Here is a 12,063-nt window from a genome sequence, read left to right on the forward strand (position 1 = left end):
AGTTCCTCTGGGGGAACCCCAAGGCGTTCCCAGGCCAGCTGGGAGACGTAGTCTCTCCAACGTGTCCTGGGTCTGCCCCGAGGCCTCCTCCCAGTGGGACATGCCCGGAACACCTCCCCAGGGATGTGTCCAGGAGGCATCCGGAACAGATGCCCGAGCCACCTCAACTGGCTCCTCTCGATGCGGAGGAACAGCGGCTCTACTCCGAGCTCCTCTCGGGTGACTGAGCTCCTCACCCTATCCCTAAGGGTGCGCCCAGCCACCCTGCGGAGGAAACTCATTTCTGCCGCTTGTATCCGCGATCTCATTCTTTCGGTCATGATCCAGAGTTCATGACCATAGGTGAGGGTAGGAACGTAGATCGACCGGTAAATTGAGAGCTTCGCCTTACGACTCGGCTCCTTCTTCACCACAACAGACCGGTACAACGACCACATTACTGCGGACGCCGCACCGATCCGTCTGTCAACCTGCTGCTCCATTTTTCCCTCAGTCGTGAACAAGACCCCGAGATACTTAAACTCCTCCACTTGAGGGAGGAGCTCCCCCCTAACCCAGAGGGGGCAATCCACCTTTTTCCGACTGAGGACCATGGTCTCGGATTTGGAGGTGCTGATTCTCATCCCCGCCGCTTTGCACTCGGCTGCAAACCTCTCCAGTGCATGCTGTAAGTCTTGATTCGATGAAGCCAACAGGACGACACATCGTCCGCAAAAAGCAAAGACGAGATCCTGCGGCCACCAAAACAGACACTCTCCGTTCCCTGGCTGCGCCTAGAAATTCTGTCCATAAAGATAATGAACAGAATCGGTGACAAAGGGCAGCCCTGGCGGAGTCCAACATGCACCGGGAACAGGTCTGACTTACTGCCGGCAATGCGAACCACGCTCCTGCTCCGGTCATACAGGGAACGAACAGCCCGTAGCAATGAGCCCTGAACCCCATAATCCCGACGTACTCCCCACAGGATGCCACGAGGGACACGGTCGAATGCCTTCTCCAGGTCCACAAAACACATATGGACTGGTTGGGCAAACTCCCATGAACCCTCCAGCACCCTATTGAGGGTATAGAGCTGGTCCAGTGTTCCACGGCCAGGGCGAAAACCGCATTGCTCCTCCTGGATCCGAGGTTTGACTATCGGTCGGATTCTCCTCTCCAGTACCCCGGCATAGACTTTCCCAGGGAGGCTAAGGAGTGTGATCCCCCTATAGTTGGAACACAATCTCTGGTCCCCCTTCTTAAAAAGAGGGACCACCACCCCGGTCTGCCAGTCCAGAGGCACCGTTCCCAAACTTCACGCGATGCTGCAGAGGCGTGTCAGCCAAGACAGCCCCACAACATCCAGAGACTTGAGAAACTCGGGGCGGATCTCATCTACCCCCGGAGCCTTGCCACCGAGGAGTTTTTTGACTACCTCAGCAACTTCAGCCAGGGTAATGGACGAGTCCCCCTCCGAGTCCCCGGTCTCAGCTTCCTCTGCGGAAGGCGTATCGGAGGGATTGAGGAGATCCTCAAAGTACTCCTTCCACCGCCCGAGGACATCCTCAGCTGAGGTCAGCAGCGCACCACTTCCACTGTAAACAGTGTTCGTGGAACACCGCTTCCCCCCTCTGAGTCGCCGGACGGTTTGCCAGAATCTCTTTGAGGCCGACCGAAAGTCTTCCTCCATGGCCTCACCAAACTCCTCCCAGGCCCGAGTTTTCGTCACGACGACTGCCAGAGCCGCGCTCCGTTTGGCCCGTCGGTACCCATCAGCTGCTTCAGGAGTCCCATGAGCCAGCCAGGCCCGATAGAACTCCTTCTTCAGCTTGACGGCATCCCTTACTTCCGGTGTCCACCACCGTGTTCGGGGATTGCCGCTGCGACAGGTGCCGGAGACCTTATGGCCGCAGCTCCGAACCGCCGCCCCGACAATGGAGGCGCGGAACATAGTCATTCAGACTCGATGTCCCCCACCTCCCTCGGGACCTGGTTGAAGCTCTGTCGGAGGTGGGAGTTGAAGACCTCTCTGACAGGGGCCTCCGCCAAACGTTCCCAACAGACCCTCACTATGCGTTTGGGCCTGCCAGGTCTGTCCAGCTTTTTCCCCCGCCATCGAATCCAACTCACCACCAGGTGGTGATCAGTTGACAGCTCAGCCCCTCTCTTCACCCGAGTGTCCAAGACATATGGCCGAAGATCGGAAGAAACGACTACAAAGTCGATCATCGACCTCCGACCTAGGGTGTCCTGGTGCCAAGTGCACTGATGGACACCCTTATGCATGAACATGGTGTTCGTTATGGACAAACCGCGACTAGCACAGAAATCCAATAACAACTCACCGCTCGGGTTCAGATCAGGGAGGCCGTTCCTCCCAATCACGCCCCTCCAGGTGTCACTGTCGCTGCCCACGTGGGCGTTAAAGTCCCCCAGTAGAACGACAGAGTCCCCAGTGGGAGCGCTTTCCAGCACGCCCCCCAGGTACTCTAAAAAGGCCGGGTACTCTACACTGCCACTAGGCGCATAAGCACAAACGACAGTGAGAGACCGTTCCCTGACCCGAAGGCGTAGGGAGACGACCCTCTCATTCACCGGGGTAGACTCCAACACATGGTGGCTAAACTGGGGGGCTATTAATAAGACCACACCCGCCCGCCACCTCTCACCCTGGGCAACGCCAGAATAGTGGAGAGTCCACCCTTGGTCGAGAAGAGTGGTTCCAGAACCCAAGCTGTGAGTGGAAGTGAGCCCGACTATATCTAGACGGTATCTCTCAACCTCCTGCACTAGCTCAGGCTCCTTCCCCGCCAGTGAGGTGACATTCCAAGTCCCAAAAACCAGAGTTGGCGTCCGAGGTTTGGGTCAACCGGGCACTCGGCCCCGACCACCACCCAAATCACAATGCACCGGCCCCTTATGTCCTTTCCGGCAGGTGGTGAGCCCACCGAAGAGCGACTCCACGTCTTGGCTTCGGGCTGAGCCCGGCCAGGCCCCGTGGGCATAGACCTGGCCACCAGGCGCTCGCATGCGAGCCCCCCCCCCCAGGCCTGGCTCCAGGGTGGGGCCCCGGTGACCCCATACCGGGCGGGGTGAACGAGATCCTTGATTTAATAGTTATAAGGGTATTTTGAACCGCGCTTTGTCTCGTCTGTCACCCAGGACCTGTTTGCCTTGGGAGACCCTACCAGGGGCATATAGCCCCAGGCAACATAGCTCCTGAGATCATTCAGGCACTCAAACCCCTCCACCTCGGTAAGGTGGCGGTTCACGGAGGGGTGATAATGTGTGATAACACACATTGCTATTGAAATATGTGTGTACATTAGAGCAGTGAGTTTATGCTTCGTAGCCAAGTTTTGTCTGTGGTGACCAGAATAGGGGGTTTAAAATTAAAATGATAAGTGTTTCCACTATTGTATGTGGATCTAACTGGTACCATCTGCTGCAGTCTACAAATTTCTTCAACAATCAGCACTGTGCTTCTTGAAATGAGTGTCATGTTCGCCAGTGTAGTGCGGACCAAGTGCGGTTGCACAGTATTATTCTATATAGAATCAGCAGACAGAATGTGTTGTCGTAGCGAGGGTCACCGATGAGCAGACGTAAATATCAGGAGAATCCGAAGCTGTAGTCCAGGAAACAAAGCCAATGGTCAGGGAACGAAGAGAACAAGGATACAGGGGGACTAGGTTCGGGGAGGACAGGAACAGGGAAAGGTAGGAACAGGAACCAGAACCGGAACAGGTACAGGACCAAGGACAAGGAGGAAAATAAGGATACAGGTGTGGGTGAGCAGATGGCTCAATGAGGTTCTGCGACCTGATCGATCCGGTGACATTCTTTTATGCTCCATCTCCTTGATCATCCACAGGTGTGCTGAGTTGTGCCGAGGTTGTGGGCGTGACAATGAGGTGTGTCTATATATATTTATTCATTATAAAAATGCATAATAAATTAACTTAAGTAACACATTACTAATTCTGTTCTTTCTTCTTATTGAGCATTGCCTCACTACATAAGACTTGAGGAGGGGGGGGCTTGTGGTGACAGACGAATCCCATGCTGACTGAGGAGGATGACCAACTGCCATGATAAACGAGATGTTCCTTGCTGAGCTGGGGATCCAAGATACCATTTAGCAACAATATCATTTTTACTTGTTAAACTGGCCTACAATTGTTACTTAATCTAGAATGCCCAGGAGGGGTGGGCAACCACTGGCCCGTGGACCCCCAGAGGTTTTTTTTCTCTCTCAGCTTTCAGTTACTTTATTATGGTAGCCATTAGTCGACTGTCTTCTTTGTTTGTATCTGTTTTTTCTTGCATTATGCCTATGTTAAAGCGCTCTGTGTCACTGTGTGAGAAGAGCGCTCTATAAAAATAAATTGAATTGAATTGAATATTTATCTAAAGCAATTAAAGTGACACCACTGAACTCAAGAAGGTCCTTAAGGTGGCAGAAGACAAAAATGAAAAACAGTAGTGTGTATCTAGTAAAGAAACAGGCCTATTAATTCTTCTGGAACTTCAGGACAAATAAAGGATGTTTCTCCTGCAGGCAGACTGGTCTGTGATGATTCTTCTGTTAATGAGCAAGAGGCATTTTGAAGACATGAAAGCAGTACAATTACACTTTTATTCACAAGCAAAGTTTATTCAGCAAAGTTTCAAGGCAAAAAAATGTCAAGTATAGGTACTTATTAATTATAAATATGCATCTATTTATATATTTATTTGCTGACTTGTAATCATTTGTATTGTTTAGTTACGCTCTTTCATTGGGGAAAAAATCTCCCTCTCATCCCCACATGGGGTGGTGTGTGTGTGGGTCTTCCTCAAGCTCAGGTCCTCTACCAGAGGCCTTGGAGTTTGAGGGTTCTGCACAGTATCTTAGCTGTTCCTAGGACTGCACTCTTTTGGACAGAGTCTTCAGATGTTGTTTCTGGAATTGCTGGAGCCACTCTTTCAGTTTGGGGGTCAAAGCCTAAGTGGTATTATTACCACTGGGACCACTCTGGACTTCACCTTCCATATCTGTTCCAATTCTTCTTTCAGCCCTTGGTACTTCTCAACCTTCTCATGCTCCTTTTTACTGATATTGCTATCACTTGGGATTGTTACATCTATCACAATTGCCCTATTCTCCTCCTTGTCGACCACCACTATGTTTGGTTGGTTGGCAAGCAACTGTTTGTCAGTCTGTAACTTGAAGTCCCACAGGACACTAGCTCTGCTGTTTTCAACCATCTTTGGTGGTGTCTCTCATTTGGACTTGGGGACTTCCAGTCTGAATTCTGCACAAATGTTCCTGTACATTATCCCAGCTGCTTGGTTATGCCTCTCAATGTATGGTGTCCCAGTTTGCATCTTACACCCTGCTAATATGTGCTGGACTATTTCAGGGGCATCTTTGTGCAGCCTGTACCTTGGGTCCCGTCTGCTGTGGTAGACCCCGGCCTCTATGGATCTGGTGCTTAGAGCCTGTTCTTGTGCTGCCATGATCAGAGCTTCTGTGCTGTCCCTCAGACCAGCCTTTTCCAGCAACTGGTAGGATTTCTTGATGTCAGCCACTCCCTCTATCTGTCGACAGTAGAGCCCATGGAGGGGCTTGGTTTTCCACAATGTCTCCTCTTCTTCCTCATCACCCTCTGTCTTCTGCTGCCTGAGGTACTCACTTAGTGGTTTGTCTTGGGGGACCATCTTCCTGATGTACTCTTGGATGCTCTTTGTTTCATCCTGGATAGCGGCTGTGACACTCACTAAACCCTCGGCCCCCCTCTTTTCACTTATCATAAAGTCTCAGGGTGTTGGACTTTGGGTGGAACCCTCCGTGCATCGTGAGGAGTTTTCGTGCCTTGACATCTTTGGTATCGATCTCTTCCTGTGGCCAACTTATTATTCCTGCAGGGTATCTGATGACTGCCAGAGCAAACATGTTGATGGCTTGGATCTTATTTCTACCATTGAGCTGGCTTCTCAGGATCTGCCTTACTCTCTGGAGGTTGATAGATAGATGAGGAGGGGTGATAAATGAGAATGCTTTGGCAAGGAAAGCATAGCATGTGCAACAGTATTCTGGATCAGCTGAAGAGGCTTGATGGCAGAGGTGAGTACACCAGACAGGGGCTAGATAAAATAGTTCAGACAGGATATCACCATGGCTTGGACCAATAGCTGTGCAGAGTATGTTCTGAAATATGGGTAGATTCTGCAAATGTTATACAGAAGGTATATGCAGAATCCAGTTACGGCTTCAATGTGCTGCGATAAATAGAGACTTGAGTCAATTGTTACAGTGGGTTTGGCCTGTGCCTGCTCTCTGGTGGGTCTGGGGTTTGAATCCCGCTTGGGGTGCCTTGCGACAGACTTGGCATCCCGTCCTGGGTGTGTCCCCTCCCCTCCAGCCTTATGCCATGTGTTGCCGGGTTAGGCTCCGGTTTGCTACAAGTGGCTTCCGAAAATGTGTGTGTTAATTGTTACTCCCAGGCTGTTTAAAGAGGAAGTGGATGAGATAAGTCAGTTGTTTAGATTCATAGTTCATATGGTGGATTCTTTGTTCATATGGTGGAAAGTAACTAACTGTACTTTAGAATCACGTGTCTGCATCTAAGTGTTTCTTTCTGCTAATGTAATGAACACATTGTATTTTCTATGATATGTGCATCACTTTAAAAAAAAGCGTCCGCTAAATGACTACACGTAAGTATTATAGAAAGTTCTCAATAGGTGGATGGACCTACTGGGGAATGGAAGATCTCAGCCTTGAAAAAAACTGAGTTGTACATGATGGTCAGGTGCTGGAATAGTTAGATATCAGATCTAAATTGTCATTACCAGCTAGTGTCAGGGTTAGAGACAAAACTCAGTTTTTTAAGACTGAGACCAAAATTCAGAAACCACGCTAGTCTGCTAAAGGTGCAACTAAGTTAAATACCCTCTCTTGTGAGGTCTTAAGACCAGTGCGGATTTAATTAAACAGTTGGGAAACGGCAATATACAGTTATTTCAGTACACAGGTATACACCAGTATATCCCTGTTTATAGATTTTTATAACGGCCCTATGAAAGTTGTAACCATTTTTGGTATATGGAAATAATGTAATGTATGTGTGTATAATGTATACTGATTTATATGATGGTATGTGACAAATGGACTGTAATAAAGAATCACATGTCTCCAAATCTATCCTTCTATTGATGTGATTCATGCTTTGTATTGTTCTCCGAGATGTAAGTCGCTTTGGAGTAAAGCATCTGTGAAATGAAGAAATACAAATATAAATGTACTGTATGTATCTTTTGTATGTTTATGTGTACTTACTGTACAGTAGTTTAGTAAAAAATACAATTTCTGCCCTAATTTAGTCTTCGTTCATTTCCTTCTAGATTATGTTTAAGATCTTATCACCCTAATCTTTTGATTGCTATTTCTTGACACTTTTTTAAAGTGTTTGGTGAGTGTTTTTGGAAGTATTAGGGCAAGCTCATAGAGTCCAGGAATGCATCATTTTTTTCCTCATTTCAAGGAATGGAAGAGGACCTCCCAGTTTACAGAGTCTTACAAAACGTTTTCAGGACGTCAGTTTAACAGGGAACACCTGTATACTGAACTAGAAAATCAAAAATGAAAAACCTACAATATGTATGGCGCATCGGATCAAGGCCACATCAACCTCTGGGATTATCAGTCACTCCTGAACCATGTCTCTTAATCATGGTATTACAATGTACTGTATGTTGCTTTGGGAAAAAGTGTCAGCTAAATGACTAAATATAGGACAGGAGTCTTCACACTGCAAAACTAGGACTGAATGTGGTTGCCACTGAAACCGGCTTTGTGTTTTCTTGTGTGTTTGTTGCATTCTTTGTTTTATGTTTTTAACAAACCACTCATCAAGTCCACCTCATGCTTTGTCAATCCCTGAGCTCATGTTATTTGAGTAATCTCAACATACTTTCTTACGTTTGTCTATGATGTCATATGGTGTACAAAGTACTCAGTACACTTTATAATACAAATGAGAGAATATACATGTGTATATTTATTTAATAATTAATTTCAGTATATTTTTATTTACCCCTACCAATGTATGTTTTAAGTCTGTATTTGCAAATAGTTAAAGAAACATACAACACATTAATATTTTCAGTTTATATTTACACGTGCACATTAAAAGAAAATGTTCATAAGCTGAGTACAACCCATACAAAGGGAAAACTAAATTGTTTATAGTTAATAGTATCCAAAGAAACTTACAGTGTTAAGCTACCAGTTATTTAATATTTACCTTATTCTAGTTATTTACCCTTTCATAAAGCTGGGTAGTTTTACTGTGGCAATTTAGCATGGGTATTTTGCTCAAGGGTATTGCAGTAATAGGTGGGATTTTCCCAGGAGGGGTGGGCAGCCACTGGCACTTTGACCCCAGAGGTTTTCCTTCTCCCTTGACTCTCAGTTGGGAGTTTTCTGTTGCTTTCCTCCATGCCCAGTAGGTATACTTATAACTTTGATAAAAGCATTGATAATGTATTACACTAGTCTGTAGTAAACTGTCTTTGTTGTATTTGTTTCTTTGTCTTATCCCTGTGTAAAACACTCTGTGTCACTGCATAAGAAGAGCTCTGTATAAAAATAAACTGAAAATAAACTGAACTGAATTGAAATCAGCCACTTTTGAATACAAAGACAGTATCACTATGCACTGTGCTACCAGCTGTAACTGTTTGACCAGTGTGCAGAATGGAGCAGGTAGTGATTCAAACCCAGTCTATAAAGTATTGCAACCTGTGCTATCTGGAGACCTTCACTTTAGGGAACATAAAGTCTCACAAAAAGACCTAATACTGCAAGCTGTGGTAGAGGGATGTAGACAGTACAGAAAGGCAAACAGACCACTAAAAGAGAAAGTGAATACTTTCAACTCAGCTGGACAGCCATACATAAATCATTCATTTTTTTATGTTTTTGTTTGATCCTTTTTTTCATGGTCTGACCCAAGACCTCCACAGAATCCAGTCAGTGTTTGCATACTTAGTATCACATCCAGTAAGTAAGTTAATTGTCTGCAGCTTTTGCATCTCATTATTCTTTTGTGGAAGGCAGAGTGATTAAGATGACTAAACATAATATTGTTTGATTTAAAGCCAAAATGAGACCAGCAACAAAATTGGCCAATCATTATAAATTTGGTTAGTGGAGGAAGAGCCAGAAAACAAGTGCAAAGTTCCATATGAAAAATCCCACAATCACAATGAATGGAGAAAAAAAAACAAATCCTGATTATAAAATCTTAGAAATCAAGATTTAATATATTTGCATGATATGTCATCAGCAATCTTTAAATATGCATAAAGATTTCTCTAATTATGTCTTTAAATTAAGATGTAATGTTATCCTGAGCAGCATTTTCCCCAATTTTACAGCAGGGTTGTCATTAGTTTTACAGGGGAAGAAGAAGAAGAAAAATGACTGGGTCACAGTAACATGGAAACAAATGGTATACAGAGAAATTACTAACATGTCCATATGCATAAAACAAAGGCAGAGGATGAAAAAACTGCAGTCTGCAGTCGCTGCACTGTTATGTAGTGAAGCGGCTTCAGCCAATATGTGTGTGTGTGTGTGTGTATGTACCTTGTCACATTCCCAAAAGAAATGTATCAAAGTGTCAGGAACAGCCTTACATGTGAAACCCAGTTGAGATGTCCCTGGGAACATCCTGTGAAGATGCATTGGAATAAGGTAAATTCTGTGAATGAGCCTGACTTTTTTCCTGATTGCTGCGGGAGGTAAATGCAGGAAAGACTTTGGTAGAACTAGATAATGGTTAATCATAATTAAAAGTCAAAGGAAGGTCATATCTCCCTCAGTGCAATGTAAGAACCAGTGCCAACACCTGTTAAAAAGTTATATGGAATGGAGATCATAGTGAATTGTTTAGTGCAATGAGCTATTTTCTAGCTTTTGTTGACTCTGTCAACAGTCTATTCTATTTTTCTAGGGCTCTAATAAAATGTATAGGTCTGAGTATTTATAGATGTCTGTATTAGGTAACCCAAAATTATTTCCTCTGCAGTTCACCTCCATGTCTGGGGGAAGAGTGAATTGCCCTCCTGCCCTTTTTTGCTTATAGGAAAGGATGCCTGGAACACCTTTTGACCAGTTGTTAAAAAGGTCTTGGAGAAGGTTGGTACCATTGGTGCCATGACCAGGTGCTAAAGGGAGTTGCAGAATATGTTGCCACAGCCATCACTGCCACTAAGCATCACTACCCTGCATGGAATACTATCTCCTTTGTCAAGGCTGGCCATAAGGCCCACCAACAGCCTAGAGCGAAGACAGACCTCCTAATCACAGCTTCCAGCTAGCTGTTTGAGAGTGGACTTGGGCAAGCAGCTGAGGTTCCCAGAAAGCATCATATTCACATCCCTCCTGCCAGACATAATCATCTTTTCAGAGACTACCAAGCAAATGGTCATGTTAGAGTTCACAATGTTCTGGGAAGAATGTCTGGAGGAAGCCACTGAGCAGAAATATGCAAAGTACAAGGAGCTTGTGGAACAATGTTGGATCGATGGCAAAGCTGGCAAACATACTGTGTGCCCCATGAGGTGGGCCGTCAGAGATTTGCAGGGCGCTCATTATGCAAAACCCCTAAAGCTGCTGGGCATCACAGAGGAGGCTAAGAGGAAGTCCATCTGATCAACTATTGAAGCCACAGAGAGAGCTTAAGAGAGTGGATCTGTGGTCAGGCTTAATCAACCCGGGCTGGGTGGCCTGGGTGAGGGTGAAAGACCCGAAACACCTGATGACCCCAGGTCACATCACTGATGATGTGTCCCAGCACATCTGCAGAATGTATGTTTTAACTAACATAAATGACAGTAAGTACACACACACACACTTTCAGAACCGCTTGTCCCATACGGGGTCGCGGGGAACTGGAGCCTACCCGGTAACACAGGGCGTAAGGCTGGAGGGGGAGGGGACACACCCAGGACAGGATGCCAGTCCTCCACAAGGCACCCCAAGCGGGACTTGAACCCCAGACCCACCGGAGAGCAGGACCAGGTCCAACCCACTGTGCCCCCGCGCCCCCCGTGTCATGTATTATTCAATCATTTATTCCATAATCTAAAGGTGTATATTGTATACAAACACAGCAATGAAAAGTATATGTAAATAAATTCCTCATAAATTTTGAAAGAGTTTTGTGCTGCGTGATCTGGTGAATCAATTTCTGTACAGCTGATACATGCATGTAATGAATGATTCACATTGATTTTGTGCCAGCATGTTCATCGCAGAGGCATCCATTTGGCTAAAGGCAGATGACAAACCTGTCTGTATGTTTCGAACCTACATCCTTGTCAGTATTCTGATTTCTGCAGAAGTATCAGGACTGGCAATAATCACACTGATTGTTTATGTGAGCGCACTGGTGTGAACCCCACCCTTTTATTATAGCATGGAGGAGTGTGGTCACTGACACCTCATCTGTCATGTAAACTGCCCTGAGTCTCATAAATATAATATTGTTTTACTTAAGCCTGTGTGCTGAGCTGCATACTACACAGAAACATGCAGCGTACTGTGCTTACTGCATATCTGTAGCTGGACACATATAGAGAAGGTTCAGCTGCAGGTGACTCAATATCGCAGGGACTTTATCTTTTATGTACTTTGAAACCAACTTTTTCACAAGTCACATTTCTGTTTGTGGCGCTACTCTGTATGAGCCACCTTGATATAACATTTTTTACAAATTGAGTTCAGTATTCTGGAAAGCACATTTACATTTTTTATCATAGTGTAAATTCCTCAGTGTTGTAACTTTCGTTCCTTTGTATACTGGAACATGGTAATACTCTGGCACAATATGCTGAGCCCTGATAGAACAACAATTGCCTCCCTTAGACCAACTGGGTCTTGGTTCTGTTGTCCCGTCATCTCTTGGTTCAGCTGTGGTTTTGTTGAGAACTGTTATGCTGCGGTGAAGCGGAAGCCATGAACAGGTTTTCAGCTCTACCAGCTTTCTTTTATGATGGCTGATCTCGGGGGGGTGTCTCTCCATCTGC

This window comes from Scleropages formosus, chromosome 24, assembly GCF_900964775.1.
Source record: "Scleropages formosus chromosome 24, fSclFor1.1, whole genome shotgun sequence".
Classification (NCBI taxonomy): Eukaryota; Metazoa; Chordata; class Actinopteri; order Osteoglossiformes; family Osteoglossidae; genus Scleropages; species Scleropages formosus.